This window comes from Octopus bimaculoides, chromosome 28 (genome assembly GCF_046866305.1).
Source record: "Octopus bimaculoides isolate indiv1 chromosome 28, ASM4686630v1, whole genome shotgun sequence".
In the NCBI taxonomy this organism is placed as follows: domain Eukaryota; kingdom Metazoa; phylum Mollusca; class Cephalopoda; order Octopoda; family Octopodidae; genus Octopus; species Octopus bimaculoides.
In genome coordinates this window covers 20,072,711-20,085,179 of record NC_142955.1, presented here as the reverse complement: position 1 = coordinate 20,085,179, position 12,469 = coordinate 20,072,711, and the positions used below count along the sequence as shown (strand labels likewise).

The 12,469-nt window shown below is 40.1% G+C and overlaps 1 protein-coding gene across 2 annotated transcripts in view; it reads right to left on the bottom strand.

The window, feature by feature from the left end:
* Positions 1 to 12,469, bottom strand: part of LOC106874074 (cAMP-dependent protein kinase catalytic subunit 1) — a 123,657-nt gene that overhangs the window by 110,423 nt on the left and 765 nt on the right. The gene's annotated exons all lie outside the window — the stretch shown is intronic.

Sequence of the window (12,469 nt, the reverse complement as noted above, 5' to 3'; positions counted from 1 at the left end):
ATGTGCGTGTATATACATACATATATATGTACATATGTATAAATATATATATATATATATATATATATATATATGTATATATATATACATCATCATCATCATCATCATCATCGTTTAACGTCCGCTTTCCATGCTAGCATGGGTTGGACGACTTGACTGAGGACTGGTGAAACCAGATGGCAACACCAGGCTCCAATCTAAATTTGGCAGAGTTTCTACAGCTGGATGCCCTTCCTAACGCCAACCACTCAGAGAGTGTAGTGGGTGCTTTTACGTGTCACCCGCACGAAAACGGCCACGCTCGAAATGGTGTCTTTTATGTGCCACCCGCACAAGCCAGTCCAGGGGCACTGGCAACGATCTCGCTCGAAAATCCTACAGGAGCCAGTCAGGCGGTACTGGCAACGGCCACGCTCAAAATGGTGCATCTTATGTGCCACCCGCACAAGAACCAGTCCAGGGGCACTGGCAACGATCTCGCTCGAAAATCCTACAAAAGCCAGTCAGGCGGTACTGGCAACGGCCACGCTCAAAATGGTGCATCTTATGTGCCACCCGCACAAGAACCAGTCCAGGGGCACTGGCAACGATCTTACTTGGCTTGCCGGGTCTTCTCATGCAGTTACAGAGATTCTGGTAGTTGACTGATATCTTTACCTTATCGACCCTGGAAGCATGAAACACAAATACAATGTCCGTAGGATTTGAACAGTTTGAATAGAGAAACCTTCCAGAAGACTGCAAAAATGTATGGAATACCAGACGATTAGATCAGTCTGCTTTGCCATTTCTACAACAACTCAAGCTGCTGCATTAAAACAGAGTATGGATATCCTGGTTCTTTTAGGATCCTCACTGGAGTAAGACAAGGCTGTCTCCTGTCACTAATGTTGTTTCTGATGGTGATCGATTTTGTTATGCGAAAATCAATGGTGGGACCGGCTGCAGGCATACCATGGACAGCGAGGGACCGGCTGCAGGCATACCATGGACAGCGAGGGACCGGCTAACAGACTTGGATCTTGCTGATGACATTGCTCTGTTGGCTGAGAACCACCCAACATTACAAGAAATGACAACAAAAATGGAAAGGAAAGCAACAAAGACTGGGTTGAGAATCAGCAGTCAAAAAATGAAGGCAGAGCAAGTAGGAAGTGTAGCAGTGAAAGTTGGACAAGAACCAGTTGAAGAAGTTATAAGCTTCACATATCTGGGAAGCTTAATGACAAGCAACGGCAAAACAGAGACAGACGTAAAGCTGCAGAATTGGCAACACAGTGGCAGTATTTAGAAGACTGACAACACTTTGGTGTAACAACAACATAAGTATAGAGCGGAAGATCCGTCTGTCCAAAACGGCAAAACTGCCAGTGGTGATCCATGCAGTTGGGATCTGGAAGATGACAGTAAAAATCACCTGACAACTTGATGTGTTCCATCAGTGCTACAGCAGAAAGATCTTAAGAGTCACTTATCAAGACAGAGTGACAAATGAAGCCATTCTCAAAGCAGCAAGAGTAAAGTCCCTGCATGCAACTGTAACCAAATGACAAATGAGAAAGGCTGGACACATACTAAGACTGCCAGAGGAGAGGCTAGACAAAACAGCTATGGAATAGGATCTTCAAAGAAGATTTGCGCAGACTGAACATCATCTGGGAAGAAACACAGATAATTGGTGATTACGGACTGCCCAATGTGCCGCTCAAAGGCACCAATGGACCTAAGAAGCAGAAGAATAGACATTATATACATATATATATATATGATAAATATATTATATATATATGCATATATATATGTATATACACACACATACACTAAATGATAGATAAATATCAAGTGTGTGTGTGTGTGTATGTGTGTATGTATATATATATATATATATATATATCAGGTGTGTAGATGATATATTCAGGTGTGAACATGATACACAGAAAGAGAGAGAGAGAGAGAGAGAGAGGTGCAAAAAATGTGCCAAGAAAAAAACTTTATCCAAACATAACAAGAGTAGCAAAGTTTGGCAAAAAGAGAAGAAGTGTTTGGATAAAATTTGAAATATAAGTAAGAAGACAGGCAACATCATAGAGATGCGGAGGAGGCAGAGGTGGAGGATAGTGATGATGACAATGATGTTGGTGATGAGGAAGATGATGATGATGATGATGGGGTGGTGGTGTGATCTAACAAGCCACTGCATGGTCTCTCAGCATGCTAGAAATAACAGCCAAATTCCCCTCCAAGCAAGACAAAGGACAGTAAATTCACAGGCTGAAAGACAAGAAGAGATGGCCATGTCTGGAACATGTTTTGTCATAGATTTTCTCCCTCAGAGCAGACCTTGGGCTAAATGACAAGCACAGCTGATTGTCTGTTGTTGTTGTTGTTGTTATGATGAGTCAGCCTGGAAGTAAGGGAGGTTTATGGGGAGATTGGCGGGGGTGGGGTGGGGTGAGATGTTCTTTCTCTCTGTTGGAGTCGAGCCGTAAAGTGACCTCATTCCATAACATCTGGGGGTTGGAGTGGAAGCAGTGCACGGTACAGATGCAGGGTGCAGATGCAGGCAGGGTGTGGGGTTGCAGTGGGGGTGGTGGTGGAGAGAAAGGGTACTTGAAAGAGTTACACATAAATACATAATCTATGCAAAACACACACACACATATATACACATACACACACATGTATATATATACACATATGCTTATACATATGTATACATACATATACATGTATACACACACAAAACATTACAGATACATAAATACACACATACATACATACACACATCCATCCATCCATCCATACATACATACCAACCTACATCCATCCATCCAGCCAGCCCAAACTGTATATTATTGCGGCTAGAGACATCCTACAACATCATAATCCCAATGAAACTTTGGCCTGTCCCTTCACTGGTTAGAGTTGGGTTGGCTCAACACATCCTAGGTGTACATTGACACAAGTTCAAACCTTTGGTGTGAGATGTTTATCTTGTCCCTATATAGACACATGTGAACCTGAGGGGTTGTTTGCAGGCTGGTGTGGCGTATTCTGTTGAACCTTTTTGTTACTGAATTGCTATTGCAATAGTCTGCCTTTGTTGCAATTAAGTTTGAAAATATTGAAGAATTTAGTAAAATAACCTTGTCGTTATTAAGTTGGTGTTTGAAGGGGGAAAGCTGGCAGAATCGTTAGCACACCGGGCGAAATGCTTTGTGGTATTTTGTCTGTTGTTATGTTCTGAGTTCAAATTCCACCAAGGTCAACTTTGCCTTTTATCCTTTCAGGGTCGATAAATTAAGTATCAGTCAAGTACTGGGGTCGATGCGATCAATTGTTCCCCTGCCCCACAAAAACCTAGGCCTTGTGCCTATAGTAGAAAGGATTATTAAGCTGATGTTTGGAACATAAATCAACATGAAAATTAGATGGAAGATTTTGAATTTCGATTAGTTTAAAATAAAAGGTTTTTATCAAAGAACCATGGACAGTCTGAGCAGGATTGAGATGCCATCTGGACTGTGTTGGGCACAAATGGACAGCAGGTGAGGGGAAGGGTGGAGGCCATTGTCATTGGTGTGCATTGCGGTTGTTGTTGTTGTTGTTGTTGTGATTGATATCATTTATCCCCCGCAGAAGGTTTGAAAGTGAAGGGGTCTGAAAGGAAGGTGAGTATTACTCAAACTTGGAAGATGTGCATATAAGATGGGCAGGCGGGGGCCGTGTCTGTGGGATGGGTTCTGGTGCAGTTTGCCATGTTCTGCATATCTGGAAGTATTGAAATGAAAAGTTAGAAACGGTGTGAAAGCAGGGGATTTCTCCAGGCCCTACATGCCCGCTTGTGATTGTTGTCAGACTCTAAACAGGTTGCTGGCTTTCCCCCCTTCACATGTCATCACGATCTTCATCACAGACGTTCCTGTCCCCTTTACGTAAATTTCAATTTCTGACTTTGGCAAAGATGTTTGACAAACATTGTTTCATTTGATGTCGGAATGTCTGGGCTTTGTTTCTCTGTGTGTGTGTGTGTGTGTGTGTGTGTGTGTGAGTAGGTTGTTGCCGTGATGTGGAGGCTGTGAGTGATGATGCTCATGTTGTTGTTATGGTTGTAGTTAATAAGCAAACAATAAGCAAACTTACACAAATACAATCACTAAAAGTGCTACACACACACACACACTTTTACAAGTGTGTGTGTGTGTGTATGTATATGTATATATATATATATATATATATATATACTATATATATATATATATATACATAGACGTATGCATGTGTACAATAGTTACATAGCCATATCAACACACCTGCAGTGGTGCGTGCGTAGTGAGGGGGAAGGGATGTGTAAGTCGGAGATGTTGGTAAACAGAAACCCAATAAGGGTGTGTGTGTGTGTGTGTGTGAGGGTGGGAGGGGTGCAAGATGTTGCAAGAGGAAATCTAATTTAGAGCTACACCAGAGGGATGGGTGTGTGTGTGTGGGGGGGGGGAGTGCAAGTCAGTAGCTATGGTAACAGGTTGCTATGACTACAAGGCGAGGCTGGCAGCACAGGTACATGGAAACTGAGCTAGATTTGGTGAATTATGACAACTCACCTAATTGTTTTCTAGAACAACAACAACAACAACAGCTCCTAGAGTTCAAATCCTAAATCGGTTGGCCCCACCAGATTGGGTCACATTCCCTACCACCTCCCACCACCACCTTCACTGATGCTATACAGCACAACACTAGTCAATGGATATGTCTACCACAGTTTCCACTTCACCAATTCATTGTCACTGGAATTTGGGAAATGGAAACTGTACGGAAGCCAATTCTGTTTATATATACACACACACACATACATAGATATACATATCTGTTTCTCTCTCTTTATATATGTGTGTGTGTGTGTGTGTGTGTGTGTGTGTGTGTGTGTGTGTGTGTGTACATAGAAGTATATATATTAATTGCTAGTAGGGATACCATATTTCATCATGTAACTATAATATACAACCAAGTTTATCAAAGGCTTAGAATCCAATACTCTGTCTGTGAAGATAACTTTAAAAACTATGTGTGTATATATATATATATATATATATATATATATATATATATATATATATATATATAAACAAAAGAGAAGATTAGAAGAAATTTTTGGTATCATTTATTGACTAAATAATACCCCAAATTTCTTCCAATCTCCTCTTTTGATATGTAATTACTCTGCAAAAACTATTTCCCAGTATTTTAAAACTTTTCTGCATGCTTCACACAATTGTAACATCGACATACAATCTTGGAAAGCTGAAATGTGCAGGTGTGCTTCATGAAGGCACAGCCAGGATTATAATCCTATCTAAATACTATATATACTCCGTGTGCATGTGTGTGTGTGTGTGTGTACTATATATACAATTATATATATATATATATATACAATTATATATATATATATATATATATATATATATATATATATATATATATATATATATACATACAATTATATATATATATATACAATTATATATATATATATACAATTATATATATATATATATACAATTATATATATATATATATACAATTATATATATATATATATATATATATATATATATATATACATACAATTATATATATATATATACAATTATATATATGTATACATATATCATCATCATCATCATCATCTTCATTTCACATCCGTTTTCCATGCTGGCATGGGCTAAATGGTTTGACTGGAACTGGTAAGTCAGACAGCTACACCGGGTTCCAGTCTGATTTCGCATATTTTCTACAGCCAGATGCCCTTCCTAAAGCCAACCACTCCAAGAGTGTAATGGGTGATTTTTGTGTGCCACCAGCACGGGTGCCATTTACATGACACTGACAACAGTATTGACTATAGTTTCATCTGGCTTGATGAGTCTTCTCAAGCACAGCATATTACCAAAGGTCTCTGTCTCTTGTCATCATCTCTGTGAGGCCCAACATTCGAAGATCATGCTACTGGCAATGGCCACAATTACAATTTCACAGGTGCCATTTACATGACACCAGCAATGGCCATGACTGTCGTTTCATTTGGTTACCCCATTATTGGCCCAGTCTTCTTCAATGCCCTCACTACGAATCTGTCCAATGCCCCCAGGGGGTGCAGTGCTGCCCACTTTGGAAACCACTGCTGTAGAAGAACCACATGATGAGAAGAGAGGGTGGGAGCAATCAGGTGGGGCTGGGAAGAGATGAAAATAGAAATCATGGCAAAGCAGACAATGGGGCAGGGGCCGTCCGTAGACCCACTGGATCCTGTCCAACAACCCATGCCAGCAGGAAACAGGGACTTTTAACTTATGATGATCACACACACACACACACACACATATGAACACACACACACACACATATATATACACACACAAACATACATACATACACTTATACAAGCACACACACACGTTGTTGCGTATATTGTGGTACGTATATGTATGTACATGTTTGTGTGTGTGTGTGTGTGTGTGTGTGTGTGTGCATAACATTAATAGTACTTGCTGCTTGCATTATTTGAAGAAAAAATGGAGAGAGAGAGCTGGCTCATGTTTTTTATAGTAAGAGATACATCACTTCTATGTAGCTACTTGATATGCAAGAAATAGCAGTTAAATCTCTCTCAAATCACACCCTATTGTTTTAAAGAAGGATACATAACACAATATACTCCCTCCCTAATAAACTAAAAGATAGGATCGCCATGGCTGGAATGTCTATGATCATACGTCTGTTGGATCAGGACTGATCTGAGGCTAAACAACAATAACAAAAGGAAAGGCACATTAGATAATGTAGTCCTAGATATGCTATGTCAGTATGAAAGACGGGATGATCATAAAAATGCTCGATCAGACTGACCGAGGGCTAAACAACCACAACACACAATTCTGACCCTTGACCTTGAGGGAGGGCACAGAGTTTGTGGCTGATATTGGGGAATATCTCCATCTCATGATGTTGTTTTAATGCTTAGGATTGACCAAGGTTGGGAATGTCAAGGTCACACATGCCAATGTCAAGGTCACGTGGTCAATGTGAAGGTCAAATGCTGACTTTAACTGCAATGACCAGACCCGTACTGAACGTGTAGCTAACAGGCAAAAAGACAAAGGCCAGACACATTAATTCAGAAGGTGACACCTTGGACGCAAACTCATAACCATTAATACAAAAGCCTCGTTTATGGCTGTAATGTGGAAACAACAACCATTACACAGATCCTATGGAGACCATCACTGTTGAAAAACTTTAGATTGAAGAAGTTATTTTTATTTAAGGCTTAAAAAACTAATTATGTGTATAGTTTACAGGTCGGGTGTGGGGACATGCACCACTGCAGTGTGCTGCTGCATTTATCATCTGTTGGTATGTTCCCAGGTCCTCCAGATGACCTGTTGAGCAGAGTCGCAGTCAGTTCCCATATCCATGAGATTACCCCTCATCTGTAGTGACTATGTGGCATGCAGTTGACCAACACAAATAGCCATCAACCCAGCCAAATCCTCAGTGAAGAGAACACTTCAGGACCTAAGTTGAGTTTAAAAAATAGGAATAAATAAGCATTATATTTGACAGGGATCTGAATGCTAAAGGGTTTAAAGACAGAAGTTTAGTGTTAGTCTAACTCAGAAAATCGAGCAGCATGGCCAACCACACTGAGCTGGCACTCTGGATTCACACAAATAACAGGATGCGTCTTAGGTTCTGAGAAGAGTTGTTGATTGGTTATGAAATCCAGCCAATGGTAACCGATAATCCTGCAAAGCTATCCTGGTACCAAAAGAGTTCAGGTGGCTCCTAAAGGCCTCAGCCAGTGTCCAAGTCTTGCAACAATAGAGCAGGACAGGGAGGACCAGGGACCTAAAGACTTGAGGTTTTGTCCTTCCAGCACAGATATAAGCAGCAGCAAACACCTTTGCTGAAAGGGTTCGCAACTGCACCAGTTCATTCAGTGAACAGAGATGAGTAGAGTTTTGTGCATAAACAAAGACAGTTCAATGTTGTTTAGAAACAACATTGAAGCTTGTCTACAAATGTCAAGAGTCAACTCAGTAGAAATGAAAGGGTCAGCTAATCCATGAACCACTGGAGCTGAAGTAAGGCCCCATTGAAGCTAATGACCAGCAAATCATACTGTATTGACAAAAAGACCCACTTTTATAATGCTAAAGCCAATATTGGTTTCAAACTTTGGTACAAGGCCAGCAATTTCAGGAGAAGGGACAAATCAATTGCTTTGACCCCATTGGTAAATGGTACTGAATTTACTGACCCCCAAAAGATGAAAGGCCAAGTCAACCTTGGCATAATGTGAACTCAGAACATAAAGATGGATGAAATGCTGTTAACGATTCTGCCAACTCACCACCATTAAAGCCAATATTGCTACACAGGACAAAATTTGTGCATTATGCCAAAATTTGAAGCCAATATTATTATTATTATTATTATTATTATTATTATTATTATTCATTTAAGGTGGCAAGTTGGCAGAATTGTTAGCACACCGGGCAAAATGCTCAGCGGTCTACTGTACATCTTTATGTTTTGAGTTCAAATGCCACCAAGGTCGACATTGAATTTCATCTTCCAGGGTCAATAAAATAAGTATTAGTTGAGTACTGAGGTTGGATGGAATTGACTTTACCCCTCCCCTCAAATTGCATGTTTATGGATGTTTATGCTTGTGTAAACATATGCACACTCATATATATACATATATACACACACATACCTACACACAAACATACACATGCATATGTACATACATACATACACATAAACATGTATACATACATTTACATACAAACACAAACATCTACACATACAGATGCACACACAAACATACACCCACACATTTGTTATGTGAGAGATGTGCTTAAAGGACTTGCTAGAAACAACAGCCAACCAGTCTTCAACTCACATCCCACAACGAAGGACATTCTCTAAACTGCCTTTTATTAAACAGCTTCATATGTCATCATAATAATAATAATCATCATCATCATTACTGCACAATTAAGGTGGGTATACTCAGGAAAGACTATAAGCAGGTACAGAATCACATTGTTCCTTAGCCCCTGGCCAGCCTTGCACGAATAAACCTATGATGATGGTCATATCAATTAGGATCATCTCATACATCTAAGAGTATCTAGGACTACATTATCCAACATACCTTTCTTTTTTAAAGATGATAGGATTGAGTGAGAATTAGCTGCTATTTCTAATAGATGGAGCAACTACATGCAAGCTTCCTCATCGACAATTGTGGACCTCAATTCTGAGCTCTTGTCCAACCCACAAAATGTGCAGTATTTTGTTCAGATGGAATCTACTGAGATTCTTGCTGTACCTGCCAAAAGAGGTACAGTCTATGTAGCTGTAACTGAGTACCATGCTGTAAAAAATAATCTCCAACTCACTGGCCCTTTGTTGATATAGACCTTAAACTTGGAAGTTTGGAGGCTGAGACTTTCCCTTGTGGTGTGCATTGCTGATTTCATAGGGAGAGAGCCGACAGCTTATGCAACCCCACTCAATGGGTCTGCACGGTTGGGTTGTTGATCATGATTCAAGTATTTCATCAAAAGTTTCTCTCCTGTCTGTGAAGACTTCATCTCCACCAATAGCACAAATCATGTACCAACCAGCAGCCCCTCATACAAATCACTCATCTGCAATAATCAATCAAACTGTGAACTTTTTCACAGATTCAAACATCTGGGCAGCAACACAGCTCAAGAACCATCCATAGCAGGCTTGACAAACACAAGCAGTGAACAAGTACCATGGAGAAAGAGCAGGGTATCTAGATATCATGTAACAGTGTCACAGTCTGTCAAGCTGTAAACAGGTACCACTCAGAGATGCCTGGATCCCTCTAGCTGTCAATACATACCATGTGGAAATGCCACAGGCCAGCTAACTATAAACAGGGTCCACATAAGTGTGCCACAATCTATGTAGGTGCAAATGGTTACCATGTGGAGGTGCATAGTCCATCTAGCCATAAAGAGAGTCCATGTGGAGGTACATGGTACAGTCCACCTAACCAAAAATAAACAGCATGTAACTGTTGCTATTTAGCCCCATGTCAACTCTGATCAAGTAGACCTATGACCAAATGCATTCCAACCATGACTGTCCAGTAAACATACAATATGTCCTTCTTGGTTTTTATACAGCTTATGTGATTTGAGGGATGATTGGCTGCAATTTCTAACTGAACATGGCATCATCAATGTTGTTTAGCTGCAAGTCAGCCATGATTGAGAAGACCTGTAAATCCACCCAGGACCATCCTAACTTAACATTACATTATCCAACATGTTAGGATGGCGATTTGAGAGAGACTTTGTTAGTATCTGAAGTACAGAAATATAGTTCATGACCATCTTATTATATATGTATGTATGATTGTATATCATCATCATCATCATTTAGGACTGGCCCCTAACAACATTTTGGCAAAAGTTTACATAAAAATTTGTAGCAAAATTTTATAGGAGAGTAATCAGGTTTAGATCTAAATAACTTTCATATTTTAAAAGCAAAACATATTTATCTTAGCTACAATGATAGAAAAAAGCGTGAAGAATAATGATTGACCTGGCTTATAACCAGATCTGTCCCACATATGACAGCAGCTATTCAACATAACTCCGTGAGTCAGTAAAGCCAGAACACTGAACGAGTGAATGCATGGTTTCATTGTTCTGCACCCATCTCACTTGTGTACCTGTAGAGTTTATCCCAATCTGCTAGCATCTCACTTGTGTACCTGTAGAGTTTATCCCAATCTGCTAGCATCCATTTGTAGTATAAGCAGGTCAAAGAATTCTGGAAGATATCCATGGAAGTCCCCAATCCAAAAGAACTCCAGAACAGACTGGTTGGTTTGCTTCTGTCACTTTTTTTTCCAACCACTAAACCCCTTACAGATTGCTAAAGTGGAACATCCACTGAACCGTTGCCTGACTGGTGGAGGGTGGTGAGCACCTACCCCTATTCTAGATGCCAGGTGTCCAATCCTGTCTTTGCTTCACCCTGGACTGCAGCTCTGCCAGAAAATCAGGTTTCACAAATGGTGACCACACCTGTCCACCATCAGAGAGAAACTGCAGCCTCAACAAACATCTGAGTATCGGCAGTCAGGACATGTTTAAACCATCATGTGGAAGGTGCTGGTAGCATATTGTAGAATTGGAAGAAGTGGGGGGGGGGAGATTGTAGGACCAGGCGAAGAGAGAGCACATTGTCTGGCTGGTCTAGGGCATCAAGTACCCCACATCAATCGTGGACATCCAATAAATAAAAACTCAACATTACATCATCAGGTGGTGCTAATATTAGGGTGGAGGATAGAATATCTTGTGGTATGATTTCTGGTCAAAGGGGCTCTGTGTTCAAACTGTGCCAAGATCAAATTTTTCATTCACCATTTAAAGGTACCAGTTCAGAAATGGAGGGGTGGATGATAGGGTGGTGATAGTGGCATATGGTAATGATATTAGTGATACTGCTGTTGTGTGGTGGTGGTGGTGGTGGTAATAGTGGTTGTGGAATAAGATGTTGGCACTGGTAGTGGAGATACTGTTTATTTGGGATGGATGGCAGTAATGGTGTATAGGTATCTGTCTATCTGTTAGTTTCTCTCTCTCTCTGTATATATATATATATATATATATATATATATATATACACACACACACACACACACATATATGTATGTATGTATGTATGTATATATATATATATATACATACATACATACATACATACATACATATATATATATACATATATGTGCGTGTGCGTGTGTGTGTGTACACTCACATGCAGATACATATACACCACATCATCATCATCATCATCGTTTAACGTCCGTTTTCCATTCTAGCAGGGGTTCGACCACACACACACACACACACACACACACAACACACACACACAAATATTTTATAAGTTTAAAACTAAAAGCGATCATCGTGTAAGCTTTAAGTTTATAAAATGTTATTATTTACAGACCTGCAAAAATCGACAGAATGTGTGTGTGTGTGTGTGTGTGTGAGAGAGAGAAGTTGTGGCTTTCATGTTCTCTTTTCTTACAATGAAAATGAAGTGTATTATAGTAAATATCTACATGCCAAGATCGAACCTTGTCCGCAGTCGAAAACATGAGGGAAGGGTCATTTTCCTTCTTTCTAACGATGTCGTGAGCTGTTGTGGTGTTCATGCTTTCTCTCCGAACTTTTAAGCCCCGAATTGACAAGCAAATGAAAAAGAATAATATCTAGAAAGAAGAGACAGGGTTCGAACCTGCGGTCAGAGCTGTGTAAAAGGGAAGGTGAAGGTTTCAATCCCACCGGCGTTACATGAGGTTATGCTGTAGTTTGACTGGGGAAATTAAAATCCT